Source organism: Camellia sinensis, chromosome 3 (genome assembly GCF_055761805.1).
Source record: "Camellia sinensis isolate YWXY chromosome 3, ASM5576180v1, whole genome shotgun sequence".
NCBI lineage: Eukaryota > Viridiplantae > Streptophyta > Magnoliopsida > Ericales > Theaceae > Camellia > Camellia sinensis.
This window is the reverse complement of record NC_138963.1, coordinates 93,145,320-93,170,015: the sequence shown is the minus strand read 5'-3', so window position 1 is coordinate 93,170,015 and position 24,696 is coordinate 93,145,320. Positions and strand designations below refer to the sequence as shown.

Genomic DNA, 24,696 nt, shown 5'->3' with positions numbered 1-24,696 from the left:
TCTCACTGGTATGGCAGCCATGCTAAACCGGTTCATAAGTCGGTCATCAGACAGATGTCGACCATTTTTTCAAGCATTAAAGGCCAAGTTTGAGTGGGATGAAGAATACGACCGCGCCCTAGAAAGTTTGAAAGAATACATGTCTTCTCTACCGTTGCTGGTGACTCCAATACCTGGAGAAGAACTATTTTTGTACCTGGCAGTTTCACAGCACGCAATTAGTGCAGTGTTAGTCCGAGCAGAAAGAATCCAACATCTACTCATCTTTTATGTCAGCAAGACATTGCTGGGTGCAAAAACCAGGTACTTACCATTGGAAAAACTAGCCTTAGCCTTGATGATGGCATCAAGGAAGTTGTCACATTACTTTCACGCCCACACCATAATTGTCCTTATAGCCTTCCCCTTAAAAGCTCTGTTTGAGAGGGCAAACTTGTCTGGGCAAATCTTGAAGTGGGCTGTGGAACTGGGATAGTACGATATCAAGTTTCAACCCAGAACCACAATAAAAGCCCAAGCATTGGCAGACTTGGTGGCAGAATTCACCCCAGGAAGCCATCATATCTGCCTAGTTGACTTGACTAGTGCCACCGAAATGGGGACGAAAAGCGCCGCAGGAAGCGTGCAACCCCTGAATGGGGATACCCAGTCATACCCCAAAACAGATCAGAGTAATGACAAACTGGAAGAGGCGAACCATGCTACACCAGGCGAAGACTCATCAGTAAACAAAAACCTGGCACAATCAGATAGTGAGGGGCAAACAGTAAGCATGGACTTGGAAGAAAATACCACCAACACTCAGGACCCCAAGGCATCATCCGATCCCTCTACCTGCTGGAAGTTATTCGTTAGGGAGATGTGGAAGCGTTTTGTAGATGGAGCATCTAACAGGCACGGAGCAGGACTCGGCATAGTCCTCATCTCACCAGATGGTCTAGTAGTGGAACAGGCAGTCAACCTTGGCTTCCCAGCATCAAACAACGAAGCGGAGTATGAAGTGCTTCTGGCAGGACTAAAATTAGCACTCTACATGAAGGCCACCGAGCTAATGGTTTACAGTGACTCACAGCTGATGGTAAACCAAATTTCAGGCAACTACGAAGCAAAGGATAAAAGAATGGCCAAGTATCAAGAGTTAGTCAGAAAAGAGATCATGAAGTTCGAAGTAGTGCGGATAGAGCAGATTGGCAAAGAAAAAAATAGCAGAGCAGACGAACTAGCAGGCTTTGCCTCAATGGCAGATATATCCATCCCACATCCACTACTGATTGACTTCCTATCCAAACCAAGCATTGAAGAACCTGAAGTAGAAGAAGTATGTTGCGCCGAACTAGGACCTTCATGGATGGATCCCATCATAGTGTTCCTAAAAGACGGCATTTTACCCGAAGAGAAGAAGGAGGCCAACAAGATAAGAGCAAAGTCACAGCGATTTTGGACCTCCCCATCAATGGCCTTATACAAGAAATCCTTCACAAGACCTTACCTAAAGTGTGTCCATCCCAGCAAGGTCGAAGCATTCCTGTTCGAGATTCAGGAAGGCGTATGTGGAAGCCACCAAGGGGGGAGATCATTGGCTTACAGAGCAATTTCTCAGGGATATTGGTGGCCTTACATGCAAGCAGATTCGGAGAAGTATGTCAAGAAGTGCGAGAAATGTCAGAAGTTCGCACACCAAATACATTAGCCAGCCAGAGAGCTTCTACCTTTAACTAGCCCATGGCCCTTTGCAATGTGGGGCTTGGACATAGTAGGACCACTTCCAACAGCACCCAGCAACAGAAAGTTCTTCCTTGCAGCAACAGACTACTTCACAAAGTGGGTGGAAGCAGAAGCACTAGCATCAATAAAGGTGAAAGATGTGAAGAAGTTTGTCTGGCATAATATAATCACTCGGTTCGGCATACCCATGGCGCTGATATCAGATAACGGCACCCAATTCGACGGTAAAATTTTTAGAGGCTTTTGTGAGGAGTACAAGATAGAATTCTATAACTCTACACCGGCATACCCCTAAGCAAATGGCTAGGCAGAAGCATCAAACAAAGTTGTCTTGGATGTATTAAAGAAAAGGTAAGAGAAAGCAAAAGGAAAGTGGGCTGAGGAGCTTCCTCATGTTTTATGGGCTTACCGTACCACACCTCAACGATCAACTAGAGAAACACCATTCTCCTTAGCCTATGGCATAGAAGCAGTAATCCCACTGGAAATTGGTCTCCTCACCATCAGAAGCGAAAATTTTGACCCAGACTTAAATGAAGAAGCCATAGCATTGGAGCTTGATCTTGCAGAAGAAAGAAGAGAAAAAGTGCTGGTTCACATCGCCTCATACCAGCAGGAGTTATCTAGAAAATACAACAAGACAGTACATCCAAGGCAATTCAAGGTTGGAGATTGGGTACTGTGCAAAGTAATGGGAAACACCCTGGTACCCGGAGAGGGCAAGTTAGGGCCCAAATGGGAAGAACCTGACAAAGTAGTTGGGTTAACAGGAAAAGGGGCATACCACTTGGAAGACAAGGACAGCAAAGCCATTCCCAGGCCATGGAACACTACTAATCTCAAACTGTTTTATTTTTAGCTTTTTCTTTAAACATACTTGTAGTTTTCCTTTCTCAATAAAATAAGTAGTTTCTTTTCAGCATAGATTGTTTTCTTCTGTAAAAGATTGTTTTAGCGAGCTAGGGGCATTGAAAGCATAGTTGGCCGAAATAACCAACTTTAACCCCTCATAAGCCCAGGATAAGAATCTAGACTGCAGGACGTTTGACAGGAACAACAAAACACTTTACTCTAGGTTGGCAGGAATAACCAACTTAGAGGTTGGCTGGAATAACCAACACCCTTCCTAAGCCGAGGATAAGGATCCAGGCTGCAGGACGTTTGGCAGGAAAAACCAAACACTTTACTCTAAATTGGCAGGAATAACCAACTTAGAGGATGGCTGGAATAACCAACACCCCTCCTAAGCCCAGGATAAGGATCCAGACTGCAGGACGTTTGGTAGGAATAACCAAACACTTGACTCTAGGTTGGCAGGAATAACCAACTTGGAGGTTGGATGGAAAAACCAGCACTTACTGTTCTTCAGCCAAGATAAGGATCTAGGCTGAAGAGGTTGGATGGAAAAACCAACACTTGTTGTTCTTCAGCCGAAATAAGGATCTAGGCTGAAGAAGTTGGCTGGAAAAACCAACACTTGTTGTTCTTCAGCCGAGATAAGGATCTAGGCTACAGAGATTGGCTGGAAAAACCAACACTTATTGTTCTTTAACCGAGATAAGGATCTAAGCTGAAGAGGTTGGCAAGTATGGCCAATTAGATTGCAAAGTTAAGACCAGGATAAAGCATCTCGGCCAGAGAATATTATACTTCATTCAGATTACAGAGTAAAGTACATGCATGGAAGTTAACCGAAATAACAGTTGAAAAAAACCAAAGATGATTTCATTGATAATGCAAAGCCAAAGTACAAAGGATAGGGCCGTAACCCAGTTACAAAAACTTCTAAAGTTAGCACCTAAAAGGAAAATACAAAGTCAAGCAAACAGGTCGTCAAGATCAGCATCCAGTTCAACTCGGAGCCCGGTTTCAGTTGGTAGCTCGGTTGTCAGGTCTTCCACCGGTGGTTCAACCCGTGCTGACTGGATGTCAGGATCATTGATGACCGAGACATTGTTAGGCACGGTCTCTTCTTCATCATCCTTAGATTCAAGGAATTTTTGTTGAATGGCGGCTGCATACTCTGCCATACAGATTGGTATGAAGTACGATGGAGGGTTCAGGAAAACCTCAGTCTCTGGACTGTGACCGAGCTGTTCCACCGCCGCTTTCCACCCGCACTTGAAAAATAGATCCTTGGCAGCTTCACACTACAAAATGTAGGTTGCTTCACCTTTTTTGAAGTCGCGGTCTTCTGCATCACCAATCTTCTTCTCAAGTTCAGTTATTTCGGCCTTCTTGTTCTACTCAACTGTGGCAAGCTCACGCAAGTAACGATCCTTCAGCTCGGTCAAAGCTTTTTGTTTGTCCACTTCGGCTAAGTCAACTAGGCCGGTGAGGCGGGCGACCTCAGATTGTAGCTCGACCATTTTTTGTTTGGCCTCATTTAGCTCGACCGTCTTATGGTCAGCCTATACCACGGCTTGCCTTGTTGTTTTGCGTAGCTCTAGCACATGCTTATAAGCAATCTAGTTCTTCCGCATGGCCTGCATAAATATGGTAAGCAAAGTTGAGTAAGAACCGAGCTAACAGTTGGCACAAAACAGGAAAACAAAGGAAAGAGTACTCACTAGCACCATTGATTTGGTGGCCGAGTGGATAGCTTTTAGCTCGGTAAGGTGGGCATGGTGATCCATATCGAGGGGCAGACACACGCTCTTAGCCAGGTTGAAGGCCAGCATGTGATCTTTATCTGCCACCACTGAATCTATTTGTCTGATGGCTCAGTTCTGATATGTTAACCTCGGTGCCCAATCAGAAGAATTAGCTCGATCTGGGCTCTCAGGTTGTGGGCTCGGTACTTCGGTGGGGGGAAAGCACAGGCTCGTCCTCATCGACGAGGCATGGCTCGGTAGTGAAAAACTGAGCGCGTTTACGAGTCCGAGACGATTCAGGTTGATGGGATGGCAGGGCCACCACGGTCTCCTGGGTTTGACCGGCTTGTGGTACCTCGGGCCGGTTTGTCTCGGTAAGGAGTGCTCTTACGGCTCTTTTCTTGGCCATTTCTTGTTTGGCAATTAGTGGGATGAGATTGATTTGAGGCAAGAATGGATCTGGATCTGGCTCTGGCGAAGGTTCATGGAGGAAATCAGTCACTCGGGTCTTCCTGCGGCTACTATATCTGTAGGTCGGTTCAAAATCTAGTAGCTTGGCCCAGCTTCTGTTTAGATATCGTAGTGCGGCACGAAGTGCGTTTAAGTTGGGATAGCTGTATTGAGACTTAAGGAAGTTCAAATCTGCATGAAGGAAAAAAGATAACAGTTAGTACGGTTCAAGATAAGAAACCTAAGTAAAAAAAAAAACATGGAATTGAGTTGAGGTAATCCTACCAGCTACATCCTTGTTCCAATTTATTCTGTCACCCGGGATCTGGGCATGTTGGCCCTCAAAGTTCCCAGATACCCAGAAGAAATCATCATCATTCACATCTTTATCCGGGGTATTTTTTATTATCTTTTCACGTCGGCGCCTTATTCTTAAATAGTAAACCCAGCCATCTTCCGGCGATCCTATAGAATATTGGTGGAAGAGCTCGGCTAAATTGAGGTTAAGGCCAGCCCGGCGGTTTAGCTCGGTGATGCCATTTATTATACGGTATAAATTTGTGAAAGTTAGGTAGGGCAAAGGTTGGTTTGTCTGAGGAACTCACAAAGAAGGGGTTGTACAGGGAATCTTAGTCCGGTTTCTACAATGGAAAGAAGTGTAAAGGGAACAAAGCCAGGGTTTCCCCATGGAGTGATATCTAGTTCGGCTAGAGTGAGATGGACATCATCAGGGATATGGTAGTCCGTTCAGAACTCGGCCATAGCACCTGGGGTGTTTACTGAAAATCAGTATTTCCCCATGTGGTCTTAAGTTATGATTAAATTAGCTGAAGTGTTAGCTCGGTCGAGAAATGACGTTGAGTAGCTCGGTTGAGCATTCTAAGGAGTGCCTGGCCAACCTAAGTCTACAAAGTGAAAAAGAAAGGTGGTAAGCATAGAGCACAAGACCCTGCTACAAGAAACAAAGGCAAGATAAATGAAGTCTTAGCTCGGCTACACATGATGCAATCTAGTCTTAGCCCGGTTTGAGCAAGGGGCTTTTTAACCCGGTTGAGCCTTTTGGGGCAGCATTCTTAGTTCGGTTTGGACTAAGGGAGCTGGTTTAGCCTAGGTTGTAGCTTGGTCGGCGGTTGAGGCTTTCTAGCACACTACTGCGCGAACCTAAGGTAGTTCGCTAGCTCGGCCAGTAAAGCACAAGGTATTCAGACTTATTGAAACTACAAGTATGACATGAAGTGCTAGTTCGGTTGTTTAGTTTGGCTGGGTTTGCACCTAATACAAACAACTTCCTAGTTCAGTTGGAGTGTGATTTTGGATCAAATACACCGTTCTTCAGATTATTCGTGAGTGCAAGTGGTTCTATTACATGGTTTTTTCACAGAAGAATGGAAGCAAACATGGTATATATTTTGAAAAACATACAGACGAGCATGCTGTATATTGCAAAGCTGATGCAAAATCAACAAAATGGAAACAGATTTGAGCAAACATACTAGTCAAGAATGGAGGAACTGGAGATGAAAATGGCACCAGGAGCAAAACACGAGCTTTTGCAGAAGCAGTATTGAGGAAATTTCAGAAAGTAGAAAGAGAAGAAAATGAATAGTGGTGCGTATGGTTCAAAGAGTAGGGTTTTTTGTGAAAAGAACGAATTTGGACGGGACTGTTCAAATTTTGCGAATTACGAAGACGGCGTGACACCTACGCCACGCGAATGACAGCTCCCCACGTGTCCTCGGAATGGGAAGCAACTCAGTTTTAGTATGATTGAAGAGACGTTTTGTAACCGTACCAATCGGTAGCCCGGCGACATACTAGCTCGGTTGAAAAGCTAAAGTTTTTTAGCTCGGCTGGAAAAAGATAATCCCTATCATGCTGCACAGATGGAATTAAGGGGCAATTGAGAAGTACTTTATATGTAAATTAGGCCGAGCTGGGTAATGGGTCATTCTGTGGACCACAGTAAGAAGGGCTGAGTAAAAGGGCCTTGCAGATAGCCCGGTCCGAAAGAGCTTGGTGGTTAGCTCGATCGACGCGGTGACAGTTAGCCCAGTCAAACCATCTTGAGCCGAGGTATTTTTGGCTTCTATTCAGGACCTTGCTATTGAGTAGCTCGGTCCAAGTACGCTATGGTTAGCACGGTCTACAGGTGAAGCCGAGGTACATGTTACACATAAAGCGCCGAGATAAATGTAACATGAGTATTGTTAGCTCGGTTACATTGTCATTGTGTCATGGCAATGCTAGCTCGGTCACTTGGATATGCCACCGAGCTAGGACTATCTCACTTGGTTTAAGCAGTGAGGGGGATGTTGAAGGATAAGCATTATCTTTCAGGAGTGTGATTCCTAGGAGGACTCTGCATGGAGGAATAAGAATCCTACTAGGATTGTGCCACGCGGAACCTATAAAAACTCATAGCATCACCTATGGAGAGGTAACACAACTTTGATTCTCGAATACACGGAGCTTTTGTCTATTTGTCTATTTTGTTGACTTAGGCATCGAAGAGGTATCCGGCACACACCCGCCGGCTAGCTCACGTTTGTATTTTCAAGGAGTAAAGCGACGACGTTTGGAGGAGCGCGGACTTGATCAACAGGATTATACGAGAAAATTATTTCTTGCTCGTACATATAATATTTTTATTTGTTTCAAAATCACTTCATAAAATCAAATTTTAAAAGCAAACTAATGCTGAAATAAAAATACTTAACACTTCAATTATATAACCAATAGCAATCATATAATACAAACAAAAATATAATATGTCGCTATCAAATATATATGAATAAAACTATAGCAACCATATTAAACAAAATAAAATATAAGAATAAAACAAACAATTCCAAGCTCTCTAAATTTTCAAGTTTTCTTCATTCATGTATAATAAACATATAAATATTTGGATTAATTATAAAAATTTTGTTAATTTAAGTTATAATCTTTTAATTTGTTTTTAATTTAAATCATTTGTTTACTTTGGTTAATCAAAATAAAAAAATAAAAAACAAATTAAAATAGGCACCACCAAGTAGGTGTGGACACAAGGCCCCACGCGTCGGTGGACCCACCACCACCCCCCACCACCATAGTCTTTGTTTCAGAGGCAGGGTGTCATGGGACTAAATTTTGCTTATCAATCACTTATTCTTATATCGTTGTCTCCACAATTTTTCATATAGATTCACACCTCTATTTTCCATATTATTACGTCACTAAATATAAACATACAAGCCCATATGTAAATCATCTTTTTTGTGTACACAGCGCACAATTGCAAAACATAAACACCGTTCATTCCGTAACTCAAGTAAAATATGAGAAGAAGGAGCAAGCTTACAAAGTTTACCATCATAGATAATGATATTCCTGCTAACAATACTGAAACTATGAAATGAAAAATATAAATATAACAAATTTTCAAAATTCCGCAAAGAGGATCAAACTAGAGAAGGAATGAATTTTGTAAAATATTTTTATCTTTCAATTTCCTTTACTTAATTTATTTCAAAATTATCATAAAAATACTATAATATTAGTTTTTTTTTTTTCACCTTAAATAATAATAACATTACAATGTTAGTTGGGTGTTTTATTTGTTCATCTTTTAATTATAAAATGGTTTCTAGATACACACACATAACAAAAATGAAACAACCTGCTAAATTATATATTTAATAGTAATAAGTCCAACCATATGATAACCAACTAGGCCTAGCCTAGTTGGCCACCATACCTTTCTTAGGGCTTGGTCCCAAGGAGATTATAGATTCAATTTCCCTTAAGGTGTGCAAGTACTTAGGTGCTTTGCCAAAAGTTGAGAGATTTTCTCCCGTAGGTGTTAATCTAACAACTAACAACTAATATTTGTCGATCAAAAAAAAAAAAAGCCCAACCATATGATATGGACTGCAATTATTTTATGTGATTGTTTCAATCTATTTTCTAAATTTTAATACTTAAACAGAAATATAAATGTCCTCCATATGCAAGAATTGATACATTATTTTCTTAATGAATTGACAAAAAAAATCTACATATGAAGGGCATGGAGTCCGATTACACTCCTAATTCGACTTATCAAATTTCAACCAAATAATATCCATGCTTTTAATTATAAACATTAAACATTAACAAAAGCTAACAAAATGATTCAAAAAGTAAAACTAATATAAAACCTACCAACCAAAAAAATAAACATAAATATAAATATAAGAAAAATATCACGTGCAAAGCATGTGCACATCCGCTAGTTTAAAAAAAAGGATACAAATTGTGATTATTTAAAAAAAAATTAATTGATTTTACTAATTCATTTAGCCTTTTTTTTTTCTTTTTTTTTTTGTTAAAGATAGGGCAACAAATACGCAAAAAAAATAAAAGAAAACCCAACATCAAGCATAACAAAACGATGCATGGAAATGGGAACTTCTTCCATCCAAACTTGCATGCCCACGTGAGAGATAGCCAATTGAGCCAACCGGTGAGCAAATTCATTCCCGGTCCTACGAACATGGGAGACCATGGATGTCTGAAAAGAAGAAAGCGCATGACGTACTTCCATGACAACATACAATATGTTCATAAGTCTCATTAAAAAAATAAAAAAATAAATAATTATTTTAAGAGTTTGTTTGGAAATAGACTTTTTTTACTTTTTGATTAAAATATGAGTTAAAAAAATGTTTGAGAATGATTTTTTAATTTTTTATGAAAAATGGTGCAAAAAGTAAAGACATAATGGGAATGAATTTTTGACTTTTTTAGATGCCTTTTTTACTTCTTTTTTTTTTTTTTTTAAATTTTAGTGCCTTTTTTGCTATATCAACCCACTGTGAAACAAGACCTAAATTAAATAAGTTATCAATTTGACTATTTTGTACATTATAACAATTTGTAGAAAAATAAAAAAAAATATAGCCGGTGGCCTATTAGCTCAGCTGGTTAGAGCGTCGTGCTAATAACGCGAAGGTCGCAGGTTCGAGACCTGCATGGGCCAAATTTGTTTGTTTCTTTAGCAATTTTTTTATTTAGCAAAGTGAACCCAATGAATTGGTTCAAATCCTAAAGGCGCTAAATGAAACTTTTTTGAACGGTAATTAGAAGGTCGTTAAAAGAACAATTTTGGTCACCTTTGTTATTTTGCCTTGTGTGGGTGGGTGGTTGGGTGCATTAAGGTTGGAGGTGATGCAATGCTTGGATGCAGAAAATGGAACTCATGCAATTGGATCCTCTCATGGCCACAAAACATTATAATCAGGTAACAAGTAATCGAGTGGAGAGTAGTAATAGTACTCACCACGAATTCATTTTTAAGCAATTCATTACTGCCCATGTCATGTGCTTGTTGAAATTCCCCAACCAAAACCAATGCTGAATCAATCTAGCTACTGAGTATATGTGTGTGTGATTTAGTCAATTGAGGTTATTGCAGATCATTCTAATAACTAAATGCCCTTTTGATGCATAGACACCATCTCTGTGTGACTAGATCATCATAATCTTATAATTTCCTTCTGATATAGATTGGGTTAAGATTTTTAGGCTGTGTTTAGATGAAGACTGGTATATTTTACGGTAAGATTTGTCGTGAGTGCCTCATTATTGATATATGTTACGATAGGATTTTGTCATTAGTGTCTTGATGGTGTGGGGTTGAGATGCAAAAACGGTGTTTACAATAACAGAATAAGACTACATATATCTTGTCCTTCTCAAAACTTGCTTTAAGAAGAGTCTCGTGCGCTGAGTCGTTTCTTTATTGACTAAGTCCTACATAATAATCTATTGGGAAACCAGCTACAACTTGGAATCATGAACTAAAATCACTGGCTTTCTTAGAGTAACATTCTCTTTGTGTTGGCTTCTCTTAAATCGTGCTCCTCCTTGCTCCAACATTCTCTTTGTTTTCAAGTCCTATTTCAAATTGGCTTCTCTCACATTTTCAAGTCCTATGCCTCCTTGCTCCAACATTCTCTTTGTTTTGGCTTCTCTTAAATCCAAGCTTTGTCATATACTCTCTGGATATCACCACACTGACTGTCTACAGTTTATTTTTTTGCTCTGTTTGCATCCTCAACCATCCCAAACAATACTGTTCTTGAGGAGACTCATCTCAGATCCACATCCATTTTTTCCTGTAGGTAATATCACTCTCCTTCCAAAGATATTGATTGTGGACCCATTTAGAGTAACCATTTGTTTTGGGAGAAATTTATGGTGTGCACCCCTCAAATGGGGCACACTGTAGGAAACGTTACATCACTTTGTGGTTTATTAGTTATGTCATTTTGTGGTAAAAGTTTTGAATGGGAAAATCTATAGTGCGCACTACAAATTGTTATGGTTAAGTCATGAACATGTAAATGTTATGAATCATTTATGGTGAGAAATGTTATGAACCATTTTGATGAGAAAAGTAATCATATATTGTGATGTTTGTTACGGAACATTATGGTAATATTAAGTATATCGTGATGGAGTGCATCCAACAAAAATGTTATGGAGTTCTAATTTGTGAGCTCTAATAGCTCTAATGGGAGTGGGCCCCACTATGATGTCATGTTTTGGCCTTAAATTTTTATTTTTATTTATTTTATTTTATTTTTTTTTTTTTTGAGCTGCCAGCTCAGTAGAGCTCTATTTAGAGCTCTACTTTTAGAGCTACCAATCACTGTTGTGCATCCAATATGCATCTTTTTAAAAGTGCATACCGTAGAGCTGTCTTGTTTTGATGTGCATGTTTATGTATCTTGATAATTGGTAACCTATCTTTGTTTAGTAAATGGTCCATGGAAACCCTAGGTAACTCTTGATAGAATATTCATAAAATACTCTAAATTAAATTGCTTGCCTTCAAGAAATCTTGGAGCAGATCTAGAATGCCTTGGCATTAGGTGTTCAAACCACAAAAACATCTCTACATACTAGGGTAAGACTACAAATATCTAACTCTTATCAGACTCCGTAGTGGTGAGAGTCTCGTGCACCTAGAATAAATATATTTTTCTTAATTTGAAGATTTGTCTTCATGGGTTTATGTCTACTTTCCTTTTCATTTTATTTTCTTTAAGATTTAAGACAATAGTCTAATTAATTTATTTGCCATACATTTATTTATGACTGTAAACTTCCTATTCATATATTTCACTAATCCAAATATCAAGCCAGATTATTTTATAACATTATATTGTTATTATTTCGATCAAGGTTTTAAAAAGCGGCCAAAACTGTTACGTAACGCCGTTACGTAATGGTTGTGGTGGTTACCGCTACCCGTTACGGCCGCTTTTGCAGTGTGATTGATATTCACAGGTGTGTCGGCCATAGCGGCTGCTGTAGCGGTCGTAATGGTGCCATAATGGCCTGTTACGCACCGTTACGTAACGGTTCCAAACTACTTTCGAAAAAAACACAAAAAAAAAAAAGCTGAAAATGGGGGAAGAGGGATAGAGAGAAGAGGGAAGATAAAGAGAGAAGATGGAGGAGTAAGAGATAGATAGAGAAGAGAAAAGATAAAGAACATGTTGTTGATTTGTTAAAACTATTCAGCTGCTATCACTCAACCATTTTGTTTATGTGCATCTATCTATATATTATTTGAAAATAATAATAATAATAAATGTGATCATTATCTATTTGGTTTGGTTAAAATATGTATATATATATAGATATTTAGGCTCTTATTTATTCTCTTACTTTTGTCATTGTTTATCTTATATATAATAGTTAGTGATTGATTTTTTGTATAATATAAAATCATTAATTATTAAAATAAAATGTAAAAAACTGAGTTTATAGTGATTTAAAAATATGAAATATATTGAATCATACTTAAAAATTTACAAAAATTGATCAATATTTATTTTAAACCCAATAAATATGATCATGGAAAAAAAATGTGCATCGGTAAGTTTTTTTCAAATTGTGTAAAAAATAAAAAAATTCACTATTCCGGTTACCGCAACCGTTATGCTACGGCCTTTACACCCCGCAACCGCAACCGTGCCACTGCCATCGTTACGGCAACCGCAACCGCTTTTTAGAACCTTGATTTCGACAGAAGAAAGAGATGTTCAATTTCGATAGCTGGCTTTTCTCTATTTATTCAATTTTTAAGATGATTGATTTTGTCACTTCGAAATCAATTAAGTTTTAAACGCTGCTATAATGAAGATTGGATTGCTAGAAGTTGAAGACTCTTTTCTCACTCCAAAATTTTCTTAAACTAATATCACACTTACATATTATACTAATCACTAATGTTGATCAATTTAAAAGGTAAATCATTCTAGCAGTCATCTTGAATTGGTTCATCCCCCTGGTTAATCTTTTTAAATATAAACTATACTATAAAGCATAATGTTCCTTATAATATGCAAAGTGCTTGTTCAAATATCGATTCATCGTATGGCTTATGTATTTCCACTTGTTAAAAAATTTATAAAACCTCTAAGGTGCCTTCACTTTTGGATGTTGACTTCGCTTAAAAATTCCCACTCATTGAATATTGGATATTCTTGTCAATTTTTTGAATGTTTTTGGCACGTGCTTGAATTGTGCTAAATTTATCTATTTCCTTCAAAAAGCTACAGCTAATTGTCTCCTTGTCAACCCATCTATGTTTTAGATACTTGTTAAAGTTATGTATTAGTGGTGTCATATGTTCACTAAATAGATGATAAATTTGGAACCTAAACAATTCCTGGTTGCAGAACAACCCAGATTTGTGAAACCTCTGCATTATATGCACCGGTGCCTGGTTTGCATATTATCTCACAGTGCACCTAGGAATTCAGATATTGGCTATCAAATTCATGTCCTTGAAAACTGTCATTGCATTCCAATGTAACTTCTGCTTGATAAGCAGAAAAATAATATATAAGTGACAGAAAATAATTTGCAAACATAAAATTTATATAGAAAACACATCCAAAATGATATGTAAATGACATTTTTGAGATTATGGGGCCAATGATGGATGTTTTGATTGTAAATGAAGAGAGTAGAAGAAATCACATCATTCTCTACAAAAGTTATGTTTGTATATTATATTTCATAAAAGACATGCTGTGGGTGCATCTTGAATTCAATCCAGATGATGGTTACTATCCATTTATGGCACGCTCTACCTAATTAATACGAAAGGTCTGACCCGGAATTTGTATTTTTGGGTCTATTTTGACCCAGTTTGCTACATTCAGATTCTTGTAAATATTGGGTTAATTTTGATTTTTAGGATGAATTATGATCTTGTCAACTAAGGTTTGAGAGAGAGAGAGAGAGAGAGAGACGGCTTATTGAAATCTCCATATTCATAGTGAAATTGTTTCGTTGTTCTTTGCCCGTGGATGTATGCTTATTGTCAAACCACGTAAATCCTTTTATACTTGTGTGTTTGTTCTGTTTTAGTTTTGTACCATCTTCTATGCCATAACAAGGCAAATGGACTATGTCCTGCAGTGCTTATCTCTTCCATATTAGTAGAAAATAATGTTATAGTTGCAGACATGGCCATTACGCAGCAACAACTATAGTGGCATTGCCACTCCCTAAGACTAACCAATAATCTCACTTCAATATTCTTCTTTTTGTGCATATAAATCACAAGTCATTAGAATTAGCATGTCACAAACAGTTTGATTAATTCACATTAAGAAGATACGAGTTTCAAACACCATCACCACCTCACTATCTCCCTCCTGTTTAACAATGTTTCTATCCCCATTTGCAAATGGCCAACTTTATTACAATTTTTATCATAGGTCATGCCCTAAATTGCCAATGATCGTCAAGTTTGGTGTTTGGGAAGCTGTGGAGAATGACACCAGGATGGCTGCGTTACACTTTCATGATTGTTTTGTAAATGTAATTGTTGCCCAACATGTTGATTAATATTTTTTTTTTTTTAATTTTTTTTGTTTTTGTTTCTTGTGGGTAAAATGGAACAATACAAAATAGATTTAAGATACTTTCAATATTACAGTCAGGGCAAAGTGAGGTGGTGGTCAGCAGGGGCCCCTTGGCCTTGAAATATTACTTTAAAATCCCGGAAGTATTCAAATATTTGACCCTTAAAAAAAATACTCACTATGGCCCCAATTCTACAATTCTAGCTCTACTCTAATTACAGTCCAACTTGGAGAGAAACAAGTTGATAACTATGCCTTATAATTGATTAATGCTATATATAAACAGATTTTCTACTTGATTTTCTTAGCACTAAATACAAAGTTACAGCGGCTAACTTTTATAATGCGAGACCCATTGTTTTGTGTCTAGTGATAAAAAAAATTAGTAAGAAATTTGTTTATAGATAACATTTTCTGTTTAGATATGTGTACAGTGAGTTTTTGTCTTACAAAAACACCATTGTCCTAATAGGTAAAGGTACTAGTGTTGGGATCTTTTGTCTCCAAAAAAGCTCCTTGATTGTGTGGGCTGGGAGTCATGGGACCAGACAAGAACTTGTTGGCAACAGAGGATCCCGTCCCATTAGGATGAGTATATTGGAGTTAAGGAAAAATTATTTATTTTGTTTTTAAAAGTAAAACTCCTCTTTTTATCGTTTTGTGATTTTCTTGGCATAAGGGTTGTGATGGTTCTGTACTTCTTGATGGCACAAAAGATTTCAAGGGGAGAAGAATGCTTTACCCAACCACAATTCAGCTAGAGGGTTTGAAGTCATTGACAAAATAAAAGCCGATGTTGAAAGAGCCTGCCCTTCAACTGTTTCATGTGTTGGCATACTGACTCTTGTAGCAAGCGACGCTGTTGTTCAGGTAATTCACACACATTTTTTGTACTAGTTTGTTTCCAGAGAACTTGGCACTCTGTTCAAGTATATAGATTGTATCAACAAAATTTATGAGCTTACACTATATCGTCTATATTTTTTGTTCGATCTGTTTTTATTTTTGTTTTTGTAGGCAGGAGGATTTCCCTGGCAAGTTCCACTAGGGCGACGAGATGGACTAACTGCCAGTGAGAAAGCAGCTAATGAACAGTTACCGTCACCTTTTGAGCCTTTACTAGAAAACATCACTGGGAAGTTTGCATCAAAGGGTCTTGACTTGAAGGATGTAGTAGTTCTCTCAGGCATTCTTGTTTACTTCTCTTGATTACTACAATGCTATTTTTGACCCTTAAAATAACTTCTTCTTTTTTTTTTATCTAAATGGACATTTTTAGTATTATAAAAATATGAAATAGTTGATTTTCTTTTTATGTGCACTTTTCTAAAAAATAAAAAATACTTAATACTTTAGGAAATCTTATGATGTGCATCCTATATGCACCTTTCTACAAAAATATGTAACTTTATATAAAATATCGTAATATCAGTCATAAAATGTATAATCTCATCACAAATTGACGTAACAAAATTTCTAAAATTTTGTGGTTGATGTTGCAAAAGTTTGTTGTTTGATTACGACATTTTTTGTTATGTCAATTTGTGACAAGATTACGCATTTGGTGATTGATATTATGAAATTTTATAATAAAGTTACACATCAATCATAAAATGTATAATCTCGCTACAAATTGGCATAACAAAATTTCTAAAATTTTGCAATTGATATTGCAAAAGTTTGTAGTTTGGTTACGACATTTTTTGTTATATCAATTTGTGATGAAATTACACATTTTGTAATAGAGTGCATGTACACCCATTTCCCTATACTTGGTTAAATATGTTACTTCGTATCAAGGTTCTAAATATCGACCAGTACGTGCCGTACCGGCTGGTTCGTACCGAAAAATTGGAGTGCCGAGTCGGATACTCACCGGTATACCGGTGAGAATAAATTTCGCGTCCGTAGCGGCCGATTCACGATACGTATCGGCCTGAATCCAATACGTGAGCGATACAGTTCCGATACACATTTGCCATCGCCGGTACGACTGAAATTGGAGCAGACATGCAAATCTAAGCTTCTTTCTTTGGGCTGTGTGGAGTTAACTTCAGTTTTCAACCTTCAACTTGAGGAGACAACAATCTGTAAACAAAAACCCTCAATCGGACCAAACCCAAATCCTCAATCAAACCCAAACCCATCTCCCTACGGCATCGATCTTGTAAAGTGTTGTAGAGAGAAGCATGGAATCGATCATTAATGCAGGCCCGACTTTGCCCAAGACCGGCTAAGCCACCGCTTTCAAGCTTCTTCAAAGAAGGTTTATCTCCCTCAGTTGCAACTTGCAAGTTGTAAGTTGTGCTCTGCTTTGTTGTTGTTGTTCTGTTTCTATTTTTTTTTTTTTTCTATTTTTCTGTTTCGTAAAGCCACTGTTATGCATCTATAAAAGATAGAGAGAGAGGGAGGGAGAGAGAGAGAGGGGATAGGAATTTGTGGTTATATTATGATATGGGAGATTGAAATGGATAAGAAGAGAGAGGTACTCAGGTAGGTGCTTGGGTGGATTGTAAATGTTTAGGTAGGTACTCAGGTAGGTGCTCGTGCTTGTGTAGATTGTATATGTTTAGATTTTTTTTTTTCTATTTATTTGTTTATACACCTATATCTCTGTTTATATTAATATATATATATATATATATTTTGTTTTCCTCAGTTGAGCAAGGGAAAAAAAATATGAAAAATAAATATTGAAATCAAAAGATTTTCATCTGTCTCTCTTTCTCTTATTAATTTGTTGTGCATTTGGAAGTATTTTATTGTTGAAAATAAGTAAAAAAAAAAATATTTCCACATCAATTTTTTTATGAAAATCTTAACATATATGCCAAAAAAAAGCTTGAGACTAAAATAAATACATATCATTTAGTTGAAAATGAGTCAAAAGTGCCCCTATATATCAAAATTTTGATTAAAATGTGATAATTTAAGGTTAAAAGAGTCAAAAAAAATGCATAAAATTGAGTTTTGGAGGAATTGCTAATGATTTTTGAAATTTCACGGCCATGACCCCCGATTCCCAATACGTACCGGTCGATACTACCGATATCGATACTCCGCAATCGATACCGTTACGTTACCCGATACAGCGATTTAGAACTATGCATCGTATTGTTGTGATAGTAGCACATACCACAGGCTTTGCTCAATGTTTCACATTCAAGAGGAGACTGTTTAACTTCAAAGGCTCCGACAAGCCCGACCCGACTCTCGATTCTTCCCTTCTCTCAAGCTTGAGAAGTACTTTTCCTAACGTAGACAGCTCTAATAGCCAACTTGCTCCTCCGGACTCTGCAACTAGTTCTATGTTTGACAATGCATATTACAAGAACCTAGTGAGCAATTCAGGTCTTCTTAAATCAGATCAGGCCTTAATGGGGGATTTGAAAACTTCTTCAATGATTAATTCTTATAGCATGTACCCATTTCTTTTCTCCAAAGATTTTGGAGAATCAATGGTGAAGCCTGGGTATGTTGGGGTTGTCACTAGGAGCTTTCTACTATTTTTATTTTACTATTTTATGGAGTTATGGAGTTAGAGAAGTTAGGTAAAGAAGTAGGCAACAAAAAGATGGTGAAAATTTACATTGCTTCATTTGTTGGTTTGAATGTCAATTTATAGAATACATCTTGTAGATACAAACAAAAACTAAAAAGTTATCCTAATCCAAAAAGTCTATTTTAGAGTTATTGCATATCTAATTTGTTGAAATTTACAACACTAATACATCTTAAAACTTTGCAACTTTGTACAAAAATCTACAAGCCTAGGCATAGGCTTACACAATGTTTCCACAAAAATAAATATAAAGACACAAAATTCTTTAGAAACATAAATGAAAAACTACAATTATTTGCCATCTTCTGACAAATTACAATTATATACACTATCGACCCTCCCCGTGGTTCAAAGAGATAGGCTAGTATAGATAAGATTTGGTTGATCTTATTTGTTGTGTAGTGTCGGCTAAAAAGATTTGTCTGACCACTTTTCGCCTAATAATGAAGATTGCTCCACGTGATAGTGGGGTCCACTATGCTTCCATCCTGTTTACGAGATTGTGATATTCTTCATTAGTCTTTGATGGAGAGGAATCAAAATCCTGGTTGTATCGCTTATTCCGAAATTGCTCTACATCATCTGCAGTCATGGCTAGTTCCAAAGGAGGATCCAAATTATTTCTCTTTTTGAGATTTAATAACATGTCAAGAGCTTAATTAATTTGTGTAGGAGACCTTTGATATGTTATTGGAAAATGAGTTACAAATAGTATTCTACCATCTGTCACCATGAATGGCAACTTTGTTAAGTCATGAATATTAGAAGCTACCTATGAAACAGCTATTAGACTGTCTATCCAATATTCTATTAAAGAAAGTTTTTGAATTATTTCCAATCTCTCCCGCCGGTACTCTTCATCCAAATAGTCATCTTCAAATTTGAAATCTTGAATTTCTTTGAGATACTAAATTTGATATGGTTGGAAAAAAAAATGTTCTCATTCTCGCCAACCGATTGTGCTGGAGATCCAAAAAAATAAAATATTTACTCCATCAGAAGCCTTTTACTACCCATGAGAGCATTGCTTTTATAATCATTAGATCCTCTATCCACGGGATTGGATCTAAAATTTGAAAAATAACTTGATTAGTTAATCCCTAATCTATATTTTCAAAAAATTACATGTCATGATTTGCCATGATGGTTATTTTGAAAATTCTATCTTTAAAATTTAATTTATCATAGGATCGTTCTAAGATTTGTCTAATCTTATCACGATGATCCTCAACTTTATTTTTTTATTAAAAGAAAAAAAAAATTGAAGCAAAGTTCTTGCTTTTTCAAAAAGACATTCTTTTTATTTGTTCAAAAACTGGATGAGAAAACTTATCTGAGATAAGATCTAATAGCTGAAGAAAATTGTTTATTTTTTCAAAATTAAAATTTTCATTCGAATTCATTTGTTTAAGGATATTGAAAGAAGGTTTTGTAAATCTTTTAACTTAGCTGTTTGCTCATCAAATTTGTTGGGCAGAACTCCGTATTTAAAATTTCACTTTGTTGTCTACAATGTGAGTTTTCCAAATTCCATTGAGTTCTGTATAAATTTCTCTAGATATACCAAGGTTGAAAAAATCTTTTATTTCAGATTCATCTGATTTAGATGTCTAAATATTAGTTGGAACTGGGTTAGTTCTCATTTGACAAAAATTATTTTGATAAACAGGCATCGATGATGCACTGTAAAAAGCTTTTTTAACTTTGGTCATGTTATCATGGGATTTAAAACTAGCTCTCGAAAATCCGCAAACTTGCTTATTGCTATCATTTCATTCTGTGTAAATTTCAGGTTGTCTTCCTGCAAACACAACATAAATGTTTTCCTGTCTGGGGATTGCTTTCTTAGCAATTGTCACTCAATCTCCTTATGTGGGTTGTTTACCCTTGTTCATTTTTTCCTCTTGGTCTAGAGATCTTTTGCAAAAATTAAAATTACTTGTTTAGTAATTTAATTTTCTGAAAACAATTCCTACTAAGAAAATTGTTAGTACATTTAAGATGTTCTACCTGAAAAGTATATTCTGAAATCTTATTATACTAGGTTAATCTTCTTCCTTGCTCAATAGGTTTTTTATTGATCAAGAAATCTCTTACTGTTTTATTATCAGTGCGTACAACAAAATTCTCTGGGGCTAAATAAATATAGAAACTTTTTATTGCCAGTTTTATTGCAAGTAATTCTTTTTCAAAAATAATATATTTTTGTTCATTTGGTTTAAATGTTCCAGAATTATATCCATAAATTAGTTCTTCTTTTCGTAATTTTATGGGTATTGGATTTTTTTTTTTTTTTTGTCTAATCCCATTTTCCGATAAAGGTATCTCTTTATCATGCCATAATTTACTTGGTATTGCTTTAAAAACATATCCCCAGCATACTTCTAAGACATCTGTTTCTAAAATTAATTTATCACCTTTTTAGGAAGATAAACACCTAGTAAAGTTTTAATATTTTCTTTAATTTGTTTAATTAAAGCAACATCCTCTGTTGTCCATTCGAAAATAACATTTTTCCTTAATTTGGTTAACCAAGGAATTTATATTTTTGAAAGATTTTTGATAAAATTTCGTCCATAATTTAAAAAACCTAATAAGCTCTGTAATTGTGTTATATTTTTAAGAGTATCAGGAAAATCTCGTACTTTGGACAAAATATGTTCCTATAATTTTAAACCTTTTTGGTCTAAAATTATTCCCAAATATTCAATCGATTCTTTTTCTAGTTCAATATTTTTTGAAGACAAAACAATTTCATGTTTTTAGAATTTTTCACAAAGTAATTTTAAATATTTCTTATGCCTCTCCCGAGTTTTAAAGAAGATAAGTATAGCATCAATATAAACTACACAACAATCCTTAAGATCTTTAAAGATTGTATCCATCCACCGTTGAAATACCTGTGGTGTAATATTTAAACCAAAAGGCATAACATTCTAGTGGTAATGTCCTCTAGGTGTACTAGAAGTTGTCAATTTTTGTTGACTCTTTAGTCAATTAAATTTTCCAAAAACCACTCTTACAATCAAATTTGCTAAAGATTTTTAATCCTTTGGTTAAGTTAATCAAAACATCTTTTCTTGGAATAAAATATTCATCAAATTCTAAATTTTCATTTAACCATTTATAGTTGACTACCATTCAGGTTTTTCCTCTTTTAATTTCAGCATGGTTTCTTACCATAAAAGCTGGACTAGAGTGAGGGCTTCTAGTTTCTTCAATTAACGTTTTATCTAAAAGATCCTGAAGTTGAATGTCAAATTCATTTATATCTTGTCTAGTATAGATCATTGGTCTTACTCTAATGATAACATTAGTGTCTTTCAATTTCAAACTACAATAACACAGACTACGTTGCCATAATTTTAATGGATTTTCACTAAAATTTTCTTCTAGAATTTTATAAATCCAATGGGATTCATCAATAGTTTTGATGATGGGAATTAAATCACTATGCGGAACGGGCGCAAACTCTTTATCACAAATATATTTATGTTGTTCTAACAATAGAATATGAATTAAAACATTGTTTATGCTTAATGAAATGCCTTTTTCTTGTATTTGCATTGGAAGGTATTTTTATATAAAATTATTTCCAAGAAGGAAATCTCCATGCATATAAGGAAAATATAGAATTTTTGGATAACTAAATAGGTATATTTTTAGTCTTGAATTGTATATAAGTATGGTTGCCATCAATTCCAGTAACCACAATTGGATGTTTCATTAATGTCCATTTTTCTTTTGGTGTGGCATTCTATTTACATGAGCTGATTATCGCTCCTATATTTTTGAGAATACTGAGGCTATAGGGTTTATAACTTGCAAAATTAAATATTCCCAATACATTTGTGTATCTTTTTTTTCCTTGGCTAGGAGAAAAAATAATATCATCATTTTTTGTTTGAAAATGATACTTGTATGTAGACTTAATATGTTCAGATTATCTTCTTGTTCCTGGAAAAATAGGAATCTGAACATTTGTTGAAGCAATAGATTTTTTATTAGAATTATTATTTGATTCACCAATACTTAATTTTGAAAATACTTTGTTAGGAAAATCTTATTCAAATACAGAAGTTGATCTTTTAATTTTTGGAACTGTATTTTGAATATATAAATTTTTTCCTGCTACTTGCATCTGTTTTTGTGCAAGATTTTTTTGTTTTAGACGATTCTCCTTATCCCACTAGGTCATGGATTAACCATTGTCAAGGGACTTCTAAATCGCTCCAATTCATTAGACACAGTTGGATTTTCGTGTCAAATGGTCTTGGTTCGAATATTTTACCGATTTTATTATCGTTTGATCTTGTTTTTGTTTCATGAAATTTGGTCAATTCATGAATTGTTTTCCAATGAATAGCCAAATTATGAGAATTCAATTTCATTTCTAATCTTTGTGTTTTAATTCTTATTCTAACTGTGTCTTCAAGATTAGGATCATTTATGGAAAGAAAGAAATTTGGTCTAACATCAAACCAAACTACTCCATTAGCTAAATTAGATTGAATTCCTCCAATGATTGCTTTCATTGGGTGAGAAAATCTTCTATCAAAAATTACTGTCAAAATAGGAGTATCTATCCCTTAGCGAAATAAGGTTGTTATGGTTACCTGTATTAATCCAATATGAATATATTGAATCTCAGGATATTTCTTTTTCCATCTTGCAACCTTTTTCTTCTCAAAAAAAGGAACATCAATATTTCCTTCTTCTGACCATTTTGCTTGAATGTTACCATTGTATTGTTCAAACACTCTTGCTGAAAAGAAGTTGAATTTTGAAAGTTTGTAAATTTCTGGCACAACAACTTCTTGCATTTGTTTGAATTTTGCTAATTCTTTTTCAGTAAAAGTTTTTTCTTCTCCAATTACATCTCCAAGTCGAATGGCTTGTAATTCTTCTCGAGATATACTATCTGCTTCTTGAGATATTTCTTGACTATCTATATATATTAGTCATCATGAAGATTAGTTTTTCATCTAAACTTTCTTTATCACTAAAAATTTTGAACAAAATTTCTTCTTCATCAGAAATTTCTTCGCCATATATTATTTCAAAATATTATTCTTCAAGAACTTTGATCATTTTCTTTGCATTTTTTTCCCCTTTTTGGGCATTCGGGTGCATAGTGACCCTTTTCATTACAAATGTAACTTTTACAAGTTTTCTTTTTTGAAACACTTATTGGTTTCTTTTTTCGAATATATTTTATCTTTTTGAAAAAAGTTTTGTTCTTTTTCTAAGGTTTCCATTTATATTTTCTACGTTTTTTGGAAAATCTTTTTCGCTTGGGAAATGTATTACAACCAATTTTTCAATTTTCTTTCAAAATTTTATCACAACATTTTTGACCATATTGTGAGTTGGAAATTTGACTTTTTTTATTTGGTTTTTTGCCTTTGCTTCTAAATACCGATCTGCTATCAATCTTAAAACATAATTAATGCGAAAATCAAGATTATCATATTCTTCTTTCCCTATTTTTTTGAAAAAGTCATGATATGTTTTAATACATAACTCATCCCATGAATTAGGGAGTTTATGAAAAAATTGATCTAACCAGGGTTGATTTACTGTTGGATTAATAAGATAATAATATTTTTAAAAGTTTGAACATAGTCTTTAAAAAGACAAATGTTACATAATTCTAATTTAGTCAAAATATAATTTTGCATCTACTTACAAATTAGTATCTCTAGCAAAACCACATAATTTTTCGTTTATGACTTTTGCAAACTCAGCCAATATTATGTCAAGTGTTAGGAAATTTGCCAACAAAGCTATTTTTTGACTTTTTCCAATTTCAGATTTTTTCCATTGTCTTAACCATTACAACACATCTCCCTGGAAAGTTGCTGCAATATAATCAAGGAATTTTTTTTTGACCAACTATTTTTAAAATTGGTAATAATGATGGACAATGATTGTACCCAATTATCAATTGCTTGTGGCTGGTCCTTAAATAGGACATGTGACAAGTCTAAATAAGTACCATTTTGAACTATTGGATACTTATGATTATTATCTTTTTAGATATTATGGGCTCGGGTGTAGGATTGGAGGTACTTTCAGCGTTAGTATCATTTTTAATTTCATTTGTTTGAATAAAGTCAAAACAAAGATATTAGGAAGAAATGTGGCTCTATAAACTGAAGTTTGTGTTGTGTAATATTTAGGGCCTTTCTATGGTTGTAGGTGAAAGCTATGGATGCATGAATAAGAATTCAATGTTGTTCTTCTATTTAAATCTGTGTTTGTATTGATCATTATTGCTACATATTTCATATCAATTTTTTTTTTTTTTTTTTAAATAATGAGGGAACCCTTGCCTCACTAAGGGGTGTAAATCTAGCCCAACCCTGCCCATGTCGGGTCTTGTGGGCTCCTGCTAAAATTCGGGCTAGGCCACGGGCCAAAAAATTTGGCTCAAACCCTTCGAGCCTTG

At 35.5% G+C, this 24,696-nt stretch overlaps 1 non-coding gene and 1 pseudogene across 1 annotated transcript; both read left to right on the top strand.

Annotated features, from left to right (window-relative positions):
* The first annotated feature begins 9,697 nt into the window (after positions 1-9,697).
* Positions 9,698-9,771, top strand: TRNAI-AAU (transfer RNA isoleucine (anticodon AAU)). The gene has a single exon. It is a non-coding gene; the product is annotated as a tRNA-Ile (tRNA).
* Positions 9,772-14,483: 4,712 nt separating this feature from the next.
* On the top strand, positions 14,484-24,404 carry LOC114269110 (peroxidase 10-like; annotated as a pseudogene).
* Positions 24,405-24,696: the final 292 nt, after the last annotated feature.